The 12,393-nt window shown below is 37.2% G+C and overlaps 1 protein-coding gene across 1 annotated transcript in view; it reads right to left on the bottom strand.

Moving 5' to 3' along the window:
- ERGIC2 (ERGIC and golgi 2) overlaps positions 1-8,258 on the bottom strand; it is a 44,666-nt gene extending 36,408 nt beyond the window's left edge. Inside the window, exon 1 of the mRNA XM_045829191.1 lies at positions 8,134-8,258. The gene's annotated coding sequence lies outside the window, so the exon portion shown is untranslated. The remainder of the gene's footprint in view (positions 1-8,133) is intronic.
- Between the last annotated feature and the right edge of the window lie 4,135 nt (positions 8,259-12,393).

Here is a 12,393-nt window from a genome sequence, read left to right as displayed (position 1 = left end):
TGGATGCATTTATAGATTGATTTCATTTGCCGTTAAAAACATTCAACCAACTTCCCTTGATGATTCCATGTTCACAAGGTGGACTTCAGATTATAATTTTATGTCTCATGTATATGATTTTCCTAAGAAAAAAGAATATGTAGACAAAACAGATGACATTTTCTAAGCTCCAGAAAAGTTATAAAACTGGTATTCTCATTTTTAAATTTAACTTCTCAGTGTATGTTAGGCATAGACCACAATCCTGCTTCCTAAAATTGTTCAACTGAGAAAACAATCAAATTTATTTTCTGTATCTGCTTAGTAGTAACTGCACCAAGATTGATCTTCCTTCAATCTTCCCATTCCTATTCATGCTTTCCTACTGGAGTTAAATATTAAATATATTCAATCTTCTTATCTTTACAACAAAACTTTCCACTGCAGTTCAAGTCCAACTCCAACTACTGATCTCGGACTTCATACCTATCAATATATACAAACTTAAAACAATGAGCTGTCCCCTTCATCCGTAGTGATTACTTCCTCAGCACAGGCTCACCTCTTAACTGAATTTCTCTAAGTGAAGTCATTAACAACTTCTTTAGTAGTAAATCCAATGACACGTTTAGTCTTTACCTAATTTTGCCTGTCAGAAAATACACTATCCATCACTTGTTTTTCTTCTTGAAATAGTCTCTTAAGTTGGCATAAGCAATAGTAGCCTCCTGATTTTCATTCTACCTCAAAGATCTTCTTTGGCTTACTTTGTGGATTCTTTTTCCTCCCAATTCTTCAGTAGGCCTCCCTCCCAACCTCCACAGTTTCCCCAAGTGATCTCCCCTCCCTCAATTTCCATCTACATGTTGATTCATCCCAAATCTTTACTCCCAGTCCAAAGCTCTCTGCAGACATGTATTATCTTTCTGCCTCTATTACATTTTCATGGGAACATTCCAAAGACAATTCACACTCAACAAGTCCGAAAATCAATACTTCACCCTACCAAACCTATTTCTCCTGTGCCCCTCTTAGTCAATGATGATAGCATGTACCCCAAAACACAAGCCCAAAAACACAAGCCAGAAACATGGTTACATTTTTAAACTAAAGTTCTTCCTAAATTTCTCTCAAATCTGTCTTGTCTTTTCTGAGCTCACTGAGAAGTTCCTTACTAGGATCCTGGTCCCAACTGCCAATCTATCACTTCATGGCTGCAACAATTTTTACTTTTCAATTCACTCTCCATACTATAACCAATAATCTTTTTAATACATTAAAGTGATCATATAAATTTTCTTTTAAAATCTTTGAATAGGTTCATTCCCATTACATTTGAAGAGTTTAGACTCCATCCTAACGAAGTTTACAAAGCCCTCGAAAAACAGGTCCTGCTTACATCTGTTTAAACCTAATCCCTCGAAGTCTAAATTCTACCCAAAATAAATCACTTTCTAGTCCTTCAACTTGTTCTCTCTGCCAGAACTATCCCTTCTCCTGCTCCCCCCACCTCTACACTTGGCTAACTCCTACTTACTCAGCAAGTCTCAGGCTAGACACCTCTCTCTTGGTGGGGGGGGGGCGATTCCTTTTCTATGCCCTCCAGCATACTATAGTATGTGCTCCTAGAATACTGTTTCTAATTGTTTGCTTAATTGTCTGTTTTCTCAGGAGCCACATCTAACTTGATCTTTGTATCTCCAGTGCCTAGCACAGCAGGTATGTGATAAACATTTGTGGAAGAAAAAAAGAAAGAAGGTGGGAAATTTCCCCAGAAACACCCATGGTTGCACAGCTTTCCAATCAAAACAAACCATCATTCTTAGATAAACAAATATATAAAAGTGTAAGGTCCACAAAGATAAGTTTTCTGTTTTGTTCACTGCAGTATATCCTGAGCACCTAAAACAGTGATTGGCATATAGCAGATAGTACTGTTGAGCAAATGAATAAAACTGAATTTTACTTCCTAAATTTCCTATATTTTATAAGCTTTATAGATGCTTACTTTAAATTATATGTAAGTATTAAGATATATAAAAGTTAGTTTTACAAAGCCTCTAACAATTCATATAGCCTATTCAGGACTCCTCCCTTAGCCTAGCTAGTGCTCTGGCTGGGTAGCTAAGTGGGTTAGAGCATCACCCCAGTACACCAAGGTTGCGGGTTCCATCTCTGGTCAGGGCATATACAAGAAGCAACCACTGGATACAAGATGGGTGGAGCAATGGGTGGATGTTTCTTTTTCTCTCTCCCTCTGCTCCTTTCTCCCTCTTCTTCTCTCTCTGGAATCAGTTAAAAAAAAATTCTAGCTAGTTGATCTATCTCACTTGGCTGCTTCTCAGTCTCTAGCCTCTTCCGTTTCTACTTTCCATGATTACTATTCTAGAATGGAGTACCCTGACACTCTACTGCTACTCCTGTCCCACTCCTGTTAGTTCAGCACTAACCTACATCCAAGAAACTCACTACATCTCCAATACTTGCCACTCTATTTTACAGAGCCACTGTTCTGATATGAACAAGTTATCCAATAACAAGTTTGTCTAAAAACAATCCTCCTACCTGCTCTCAATATGAAAACATGATGTACAACTGGTAGTTATTCCCTTTAAATAGTTACTTTATTTCTGAGACTCAAAGGGTAGAAAAAGTAGTATGTTTTTTCATGATTTCTCAACCACTTCCTCCCTTTTCAAGTCTATCTTCTAATAAACACATATACTACATAGAATTATTGTCTAACTTTTATATTATGTGCTAAGTATTATTTGAAACACTTTATATATTAATTCATTTAATCCTCTAAATGACTCTATGAATTAGATACTATTTTTATCTCCTTTATAGATAAGGATACTCGCATAGAAAAGTGCAGTCATTTTTGCAAGGCCACTTAACAGGTGATAGAACCTGGATTTGATCTCCAACACCCTGGCTTCAGAGTCCATGTTCCAAACCATAGTGTACACTCTCACTTTAGCACTTGTTATCATTTTCTCCACCTGGATATACTTATAATTTCCAAGAGAGATAAATGGTGACAGAAGAAGACTTGACTCAGAGTGGTGAACACACAATACAATTTACAGATGATATATTATAGAATTATACACCTGAAACCAATATAATTTTATTAGTCAATGTCACCCCGATAAATTCAATCAGTAAAAATTTAAAAATCCCCTAATGACTTCAGCATCTGGATCACTTACTTTGCTTCTCCCCCATTCCACCACCATCTTTTGGAACTCACGACCTGATGACACTCACATCCTATAGTATTCCTCCACCACGTAAACGGAACAGATGTACTCCAGTGACCTGCCTCTTCTACACAAAGCCTCACACTCACACAAGAAAGCCATGTTTTATCTCCTCTTTATTTTTAAAACTATTCCAAGTCTCTAAAATCCAAGACACTAACTTTCCTCTCTAAGCAGAACCAATTATCCTTCCAGCTCTGTAACTGGCTCACTAGGACAGAATCTGTTCTCCATGTTCCCTGTGGTCTCAGTCCCTGGACTCCTCTGAGTTACCCAGTTCTATTGCTCCCTTGCCCACTCTACTTGTCTCTCTATCCAGTTTAGTCAGCCATTTAAAAAAATGCAAAAGTCAAAAGGTCTTTTTTTTTAATGAAATGATAAAAGTGGATAACATAGGTTTGGTTTGGTTTTTTGATGTCCTTCTTTAGAAAAGTTAAAAACTGCAGTTCTATGACAGTCTTCAAATCCAGCCTCTCTTCATTTTTTCTTCTTCTATATATATTTAGTACTGCTCCACAAAATCTAAAAATTTAGGAGCTATTGCACTAGATTACTTTGCCCACTGGTTGGTGCTGCTCTTCAATCTCCAGTACCATATCTGTTTTCTCCAATTTCTCTCCTAAACTGCATACATGATAAAAAATAAAACAAATAAAAAAGCTCCAGGAAAAGACAACTGTCACTAGGACAATGCTTTGAGAAACTGCATAGGAAATAAGAAACCACCTTTCATGCTGGAACACAGAGACACACACCATCAACCTCAACAGATGCAATGTCATACAGCCCATGTTTTATCATTGAATCAATCTGAAAACAATGAGACTATCAGATGCTTTGCCAAAATTAAAATATAGAATTCATGACTTTTTAGTCCACTCAATTAAGTTTTCTTACCTCTCCAAACAAAAATGAACACATAATTTATCTTCAGCTACCTACATTTTATAAGCTAACTTCTATTTTTAAAATTTATTTGGCAATATGAGAAATATTTAATTGGTTAATAGGTATATGGATATGTTATAGGTGGAACTGTGTCCCTCAGAAAGATATACTGAGCCCTGACCAGTGTTGTTCAGTTGGTTGGGCATCGTCCCGCAAACCGAAAGGTCACTAGTTTGATTCCAGTCAGGGCACAAGCCTGGGTGGAGAGCTTTGTCCCTGGCTGGAATGTATTCAGCAGATAGATGTTTCTCTCTCACACCAATGCTTCTCTCACTCCCTTTCTCTCTCACTAAAAAGAAATAAATAAAAATTTTTAAAAAGATATATTGAGCTCTGGCCAGCATGGCTCAGTTGCTTGGGAGTGTCATCCATAAAACGAAAGGTCACAGGTTTGATTCCTGGTCAGGGCACATGCCTAGATTGTGGGTTCTCAGTTGGAGTGCATGTGGGAGGCAACCAATGTCTCACTCTCACATCGAGGTTTGTCTCCCTCTCTCTCTTCTATTCCCCTCTCTCTAAAATCAATAAGCATGTACTCAGGCGAGGACTTAAAAAAAAAAAAAGAAGATATATTGGAGTCCTAACCTTGTGGATGGGCCTTATTTAGAAATATTTGGTTCTTTGAAGATATTATTAGTTAAAATGAAATTATACTGGATTACAGTGGCCCAAAATCAAATGACTGATGTCATTAAGAAATCCATGTGAATCTACACAGTAGCCAATAAAGAAAGAAGAAGCAAAAACATGTGAAAACATCCAGACCCAAGAAAGAATGTCACGTGAAGATAGAGGCAGAGATTAGATACAAGTACAAGCCAAGGAACGCCACAGATTGCCCAAATGCTAGAGAAGGCAAAGAATTATTCTTTTTCAGAGCTGTCAGGGGGACGGTGGCCCTGCTGACACCTTGACTTCAGTCTGCAAGCCTCCACAACTGTGAGAGAATAAATTTCTATTTTTTTAAGGCACCCAGTTTACAGTAATTTGTTAAAGTAGCCTTGTAAACTAGTAAAAGCCTTTAAAAATAAGAAAGAAGACAAAAGAAGTATCCAGGCTATTACTAAACTTTAGAAATGAAAAGCAAAACTATAACTTATCCATAATTTCACATTATTTAATATTATGATACATTACAACAAAATATTTCTATTAAAGATAGCTTAGTATCAATCTATAAACCTAGATATCCAAAAGAAGTACTTATTCTTTTTACTTTAAAACTTAGTTAAATGTAGCCCTGGCTGGCGTAGCTCAGTGGATTGAGCGCGGGCCAATCTTTAAAAAAAAACTTAAATGTTATGTTTTCAAAATTATTTATCATCATATAATTCAAATAAATCTAATAACCTTCTAAGTGATTAAAAGGTTTACTTGGAAGCCAAGTATGATAGTATAGAGATAAATTTTGTGATCAGAAAAATCTGGGTAATATTTAGGCACTTGTTAGTTGTGTGGCAAATTTGGGAATACCTTCAACTTCTCAGAGTCCTCTATTATCATTTTATATTAAAAGAAGGGATAGGGATATAATGGCTACCTCACAGTTTTTATTCAAGATTAAAATAATAGTCATTTAATAAATGTCTGTTTCTTTTTTCTTTTTTTTTCTTTTTTAAAGATTTTATTTATTTATTTTTAGAGAGGGAAGGGAGGGAGACAGAGAGAGAGAGAGAAACATCAATGTGTGGTTGCTGGGGGTCATGGCCTGCAACCCAGGCATGTACCCTGACTGGGAATCGAACCTGCGACACTTAGGTTCGCAGCCCGAGCTCAATCCACTGAGCTACGCCAGCCAGGACATAAATGTCTGTTTCTAATTCTCAAAATAAATGCAAAGATTCGTAGGATATTTGAGGGTTATGTTAAGTCTTTAAGGAAAATGGGAGAATATATGAGATTAGTTAATAACATGGATAGACTGCGGATGATATAACTCGATCAAATAAAAATTAAGGGGAGGGACTGTAGAGTGATGACCGCACAAGTGCCCAGTAGCAATGTGAACCAAGGACAAAAAAATAGCTTCACTATAGTAATTACTCAATAAAAGTGTATGAAATTTAAGTAAAAAAGGAATGGTAAGGAAAAGGTCAGAGAAACATGAAATATTATTTACAAGGGAACAAATGTCCCCCAAAACAAGGAGAATGGGTTAACAATGCACTTAGAGAGCAACAGTGCTGACCTAGACTAGAATAAGACTACATGAAGCAGTAGGAAGGAGGAATGTTTACCTTAGAGAAGATAACAGCTTAAGAAAGAAAGCAAATGGAAGATGGAGTTTAAAGACATATTAACTACCCATATAAAATGAGTGTTTCATTAATTTGGGGGTCAGAAAGAATTTTTTTAAAGTCTTCTTCAGTCTGTATTTTGACTAAGTACAAGCCAACATTTTGTGAGTAACCTTACAAGTTAGAAAACAAAAATTTAAAAATAGCAAGAGCTAACACATAATGTATGTTAACTTTATGCCAGGCATTGTTCTAAGCACTTTGCATGTTTTAACTCGTTTAATCCTCACCAATCACCACATGAGTTAGGCATTATTATTCCCATTTTGCAGATAAGGAAACTAAGGCACAAAGAGGTTAATTTGCCCATCATGACATTTAAGGGGCAGAATCAGAATACTGAAAACTGTTAACCAGCAAGAAGAGACTACCCGAAAGTAACTTTTATTAAAAATAAAATCACTATTTCTTCTGATTAATTATCACTAACTCCCAAAGAAAGTATTTTTTTCCTAATTCTTTTTTGTTGGTGTTGTTCCAGAGTAGGCCTAATTTCCTTTGATAGAGCTTTCAAGCTTGATATATTTTTATAATATGTACCCTCAAGCCATTACAATACTCAGTTGTGTGGTAAACTATTCTCAAAAAAAAGAAACTCATCCCCTCCGCTATCTCACCTCACCCTCAAAACCATGGATTTCTTTTTCTCATGTTTTTCCTCTGGCACCTGGAACAACTGCATCAATTTAAATATATCAATAAACAAATTTAGTAAGCCAGTATGTCCTGAATGCTTCTGTGAACAAGCGTCTGACTTCTTTCTTCCTTTATAATGCCTGTATACTCGAGTTCAACGTATCACTTGAAACAAATGAATACATCTTGCTTTTTTTCAAGTATTTTAATAGCTTCTGAAAGCTAGTCTTGCAACATTTTAATAGATATTATGTAACTTTGCGTTGTCTCCAAGACACTAAATCCTAAATACAAGTTACTTAAACGTGTTTTCTCAAATAACGATCTTTCTTTCAACTCTATAGCCTTTACCCAAGGCTATTCTCTACCACGGGCTGACAAATTGCTTTCCAAGGCTTTCTTAATCCTTGAAGGTTTAAACAGTGATTCTCGTACCTGTCTCTCCGGCAACATCTCTCTCACCTGCCCTGCCCCTTTCCCATTTTTCCAAGCAAGGTGCGAAACTCTCCTTCCAGGCGAGGCCAAGACCTCGGTCTTTCTTAAAAAGAGGAACAAACTTGCTGCCAAGAATTTGATATTTGTCTGAATGATGGTGGGGAGACAGACACCTGGAACGATCGGTATACAACCCATATGGTCTTTACAGCGCGGGACTCTCCTCGCCTGCTGACGGGAGGAGCCTCCGGGGTACCGGGCACTGTGAGAAGCAATGGGTCGGGTCAGAAGCTACCAAGGAAGCATCTAAACTCCTTCAAGCTGAAATATAGTTCAGAGAAACCGAGCCGGCGAGACGGGAGCGCCAAGGCTTAGCGCTGCCCAGGGTCCTGCCAGTAACGCCCCCGGGGGAAGTGGAGCGGCTAAAGGGTCCGGCCGGCTCTCCAGAGGACAGCGATGAAGACACGGAGCCAATTCCATGACAGGTTCTCAGCCCCCTTAACTACACTCACGCCCGCAACATCCCTGGAACAACCGAGAGAAAAGCACCCGGCAGGGTTTCAGTGTTTTACCTTGTGTTTCGGTCCCAGCCGACCGCCATGTTTCACAGAAGCCCGGGTCGCCCGGGCTCCCGTTCACCCGGAAATATCGCGAGAACAAAAGCAACTACGACCACCGAGACTATCAGAAGGGAAACAATGTAGAGTTCTCGCGATAGGCCCTTGGTTGACAGTGTATCTTGGAATCAAGAGGCGTGGTCAAGATGAAAGGGGCGTCACTAAAGAGAACCGAGTTTGAAACTTATTTTAGGTGTAACCACGTGGCCAGTAAGGAATCAGCTCCTCCAGGAAGGGATAGATTACCGTCTAAGAGACCACAGAACTAATGTCTCTCTACTCCTCCTACTGTACTACATTATGGATGAAAGACTTAGGCGTGGGTTGTGTATCGGTCCTCTTAACTCTGCACCACGTTCTCCGCCTTAGCCTGTATACCACACCCTGCCCGCGCTGAGAATATTTAAACTTACTTTTCAGGACATAGGCAACACTTCTAATTATTTGGTCAATGCCTTTGTCTTCCAGATAGTATGCTCCCTAAGAAAGAGCATTTGTCTTTCTCACCCTTATATTGCCAGTATGTACTATGCACTAAAATATTTCTTCAGAAAAATTAAAACTTCATTCATCTTTTCCTAACACTTCACAGTATAAGAGGTAATAGAAGGGACTTTGGGAAGAAAGGGAACTATTTGAGAGTAAGCATATCTGTTATTAGATCTCCCAATCAAGCATTTAGGTTTTCGGATTGACCAAAAAAGTCTTACAAAGGCATAATGACAACTAATACTTATACAGTAAGCACTGTCCCCCCGCCCCCCGTAAGTACTATTTTAAATGCTTTACTTGCCTGATTTCATTTAAAACTGCAGACAATACCATTATTTCCCTGTTTCATAGGTAAGAAAATTTAGTCAAGTGGCAGTTAAATGATCTACCCAAAGTCAGATAGCTGGAAGAGGCAGAGAAATATATTGACCACAACACTAAACTGCCCTTTTATTTAGTGAATTAACCTTTAATGAAATATTAAATTTTACTAAATTGAAACTATCCCAGAATATAAGGACAGTTTCCACCGATACAATTTCATTTCCAGTCTTTCCTGTCAAAAGACTTTAGTCAAAAAACTTTAAATCGACTTAAAGTTGATTTGTTTCTACCTCCCTCACATTTTTAAGCAGCAGCATCATGAAATGGTTAACCTCATAGACACAGATAAATTAAGTGTTTTATAAACAATTGAAATACCCTATTTTATTTAAACATCAAGTGGTAATATAACCCTGATAAATAATTTCTTAAATAGCCATTGCTCATTGAAATTGTGAAACAGGGACCTCTCCTATCTGAGTGCAGGGTATTATTCTGCTTGAATAAAATTAACAATTTTATGGACTGAATAATATTTGACTCCATGTCTTCCAATCTTTACCAAACTAGAAAAATAGTGAAAGTGTATATTATGGTATTCAACTATGGCATATACATGTTACACTAAGTATGAACTTAATAACATTTCAGATTGTAAATTCCCAGGAGGCATGAAGCAACATTAACTTTCTGTGACTGATGTTTAATACTGAACATATGAGATATACCAAATCCAAGTTCTTCAATACAAGGATTGAGGGAAGTGACATTGAATGTTTTTGCACTGGTAAGAGACTCATTTCCAAGTATACTGTTATGTGTTTTCTTTCCCATTTATAACACAATTCCATCCAGCTTCTGTCTCAGTGATCATGCTTCTCTTCAGTGACAGATGTGATCCAATCCCTGTGTGCAGAAATCCGGGTGAAGACTGTCGATGCAATGGGATTGCAGTTACTGCTTCCCCAGTTCACAATACAGTTGAGTCTGTACTGCCCATCCTGGGCACACTGCAGCAGTCCTCCAGAATCTCCCTGCAACTGATACAAAGAGAAGTTCTCCTGGCTGCATTATTCACAGTTGGAGCTAACCCCAAGGGCAGAGGATGAGCAGACAGTGTCTTGACTCTGATTTCTGTATAGGAAACCAGAACTGTCAGGTCGTTAGATGATGTGATATATATATAATCTGAATCAGATCAAAATCTGTATTTTCAAGGAGAGGCTAAAAGAGACATTGAACATAAACTCATTCAATGCCAACAATAAAGTGTTCCATGAGGAAAGTCTCAAGCATCTACTAAATACAATGACTAAATGATAGTTTTGAATTACGTGAAAACATCTTAATGAATGTCTTTAGTACTACTAGAAGTAGGTACTTTGAGCTACCTAATTCATCTATGAAATCAAACCATAAGAAATTATTATTTTTGTATGTCAAAAAGAGTTGGATATCATTAATTTCACATAGTTTAACTAAACAAATGATTGAGTAATTCCTTTTGAGACTTGAGTCCACTTCAAGTATCAAATTAACAGTTGCAGCACATCAACTTAGCAACATACTTATTCCTCTCACTTTTCATTTAAAAACTACCATACATTTATAACTCCTTATCGTCAGCAAACACCCATTCACGAGACACACTGAGAAGAAAGCTCCTATACTCATCAATGCAATCCTTGAATTACCATGCATGAGGATGATCCTGCAGCCCCTCCACATATGTTGGTGTTTTTAATATCCAGTCCCCAGTAGCTTCGACAAGATGTACTACTGATCAATGGTACTTTTGTCTGCTGCACAATTTTAGAAAATTCATCTTCTAGTAGAGAAGGAATAAAAATACATATTATCTAGGCAAAGGCTTTTAAAAGATAAAACAACAACAAAAAAAGCCCCGTGTTGTAGATAGACTTCAAAGGTTAAATCACACTATTTTTTCCTTTCAGCAATGTGATGGTGCTGTTAGCTGACTTATTAACAACAAAAAAAAGAAAACCAAAGAGCTGCTATTATTACTACACAATAGCTTATATAACAGATATAATAACAACAAAAATGTTATGTGGGGTCTTTTTCCTTTAGTACAGTCCTAAGACAACAGAAAAATAGTATCATTTTTTAGAATTTTTAGAAGAAAAATGATAAAGTTTACACCCAAACTAGTTGTTGATAAAGGAAACAATACAGTTAATATTTTACATGTTAAATCTATAATTCATTCCATTGTTTTCAGGGTGTTCTCATTCTTTTGACTAGAATTTTGCTTAACAGATGTTTTGTCTAAGTGCTGACACTGACTGGAGCTGTCAACTGAAATTGCTTTGTGATTTAGTCTGTCATTCATTGGATGTTTGTAAACTGTTAATTCAGCTGTAGAATACAGTGAAAGTGAGACCAGAGTCATGAGTTGATCTTTATATGGACTAGTTATTTGCACATAATCTTTATACACATTTATACCATTATTACCAGCCTATCATTTCAGGAAAATGTCTCATATCTTTGGGAATAGGCTCATATCATTTTTTTTTTTATTTTTTGAGACAGAAGGAAAGGGAAGGAGAAAGAGAGGAAGAGAAACATTGATGTGAGAAACACTGATTGGTTGCCTTTGGTCCAGACCGGGGACAGAACCCACAACCCAGGCATGTGCCCGGACCAGGAATCAAATCAGTGACCTTTCTTCACTTTGCAGAAAAGTGCCCAACTGACTGAGCCACACCAGCAAGGGCTAGGCTCATATCTGTATGTATGGATTTTCACAGTAGTGGCATATTGTTATGAACACAATTGTGTGTAAGCATGTGTGTGGTCAAAGAGCAATTAGGGAATATTTACATATAAATGAAACACAAATATTTATTAGATGATATAATTACTAGATATACTCCAACACACATTTTTACAAGTATCGATGAACTATACTATCAGTGAACTAACATTAGTGAATATGATGGCCTAAAACACAAGCAGTCACTTGTAGATCCATAAGGAAAAAGACTTTTTCTACTATTATTCCTATAAAAATACAGAAAAAAATTGAAAATAAGTAATATACTCAGACTTCACATGTATTTGGATTCTAATCCAAATCCAATCATAAAGATGAGAAAGAGCCCTGGCTGGCATAGCTCAGTGGATTGAGCTCGGGCTGCAAACCAAAGTGTCGCAGGTTCAACTCCCAGTCAGGGTACATGCCTGGGTTGCAGGCCATGACCCCCAGCAACCACACATTGATGTTTCTCTCTCTCTCTCTGTCTCCCTCCCTTCCCTCTCTAAAAATAAATAAATAAAATCTTTAAAAAATATATGAGAAAGAAAAATGAAAACTTTTTTTGTCCATAGGATTGATATTAACATTGTTTGCTTTTTAGTGATGACTCTAGAAAT

Source organism: Phyllostomus hastatus, unplaced genomic scaffold (genome assembly GCF_019186645.2).
Source record: "Phyllostomus hastatus isolate PE091 unplaced genomic scaffold, TTU_PhHast_1.1 phas_scaffold_93, whole genome shotgun sequence".
In the NCBI taxonomy this organism is placed as follows: Eukaryota; Metazoa; Chordata; class Mammalia; order Chiroptera; family Phyllostomidae; genus Phyllostomus; species Phyllostomus hastatus.
This window is presented reverse-complemented; position numbering and strand designations above follow the sequence as displayed.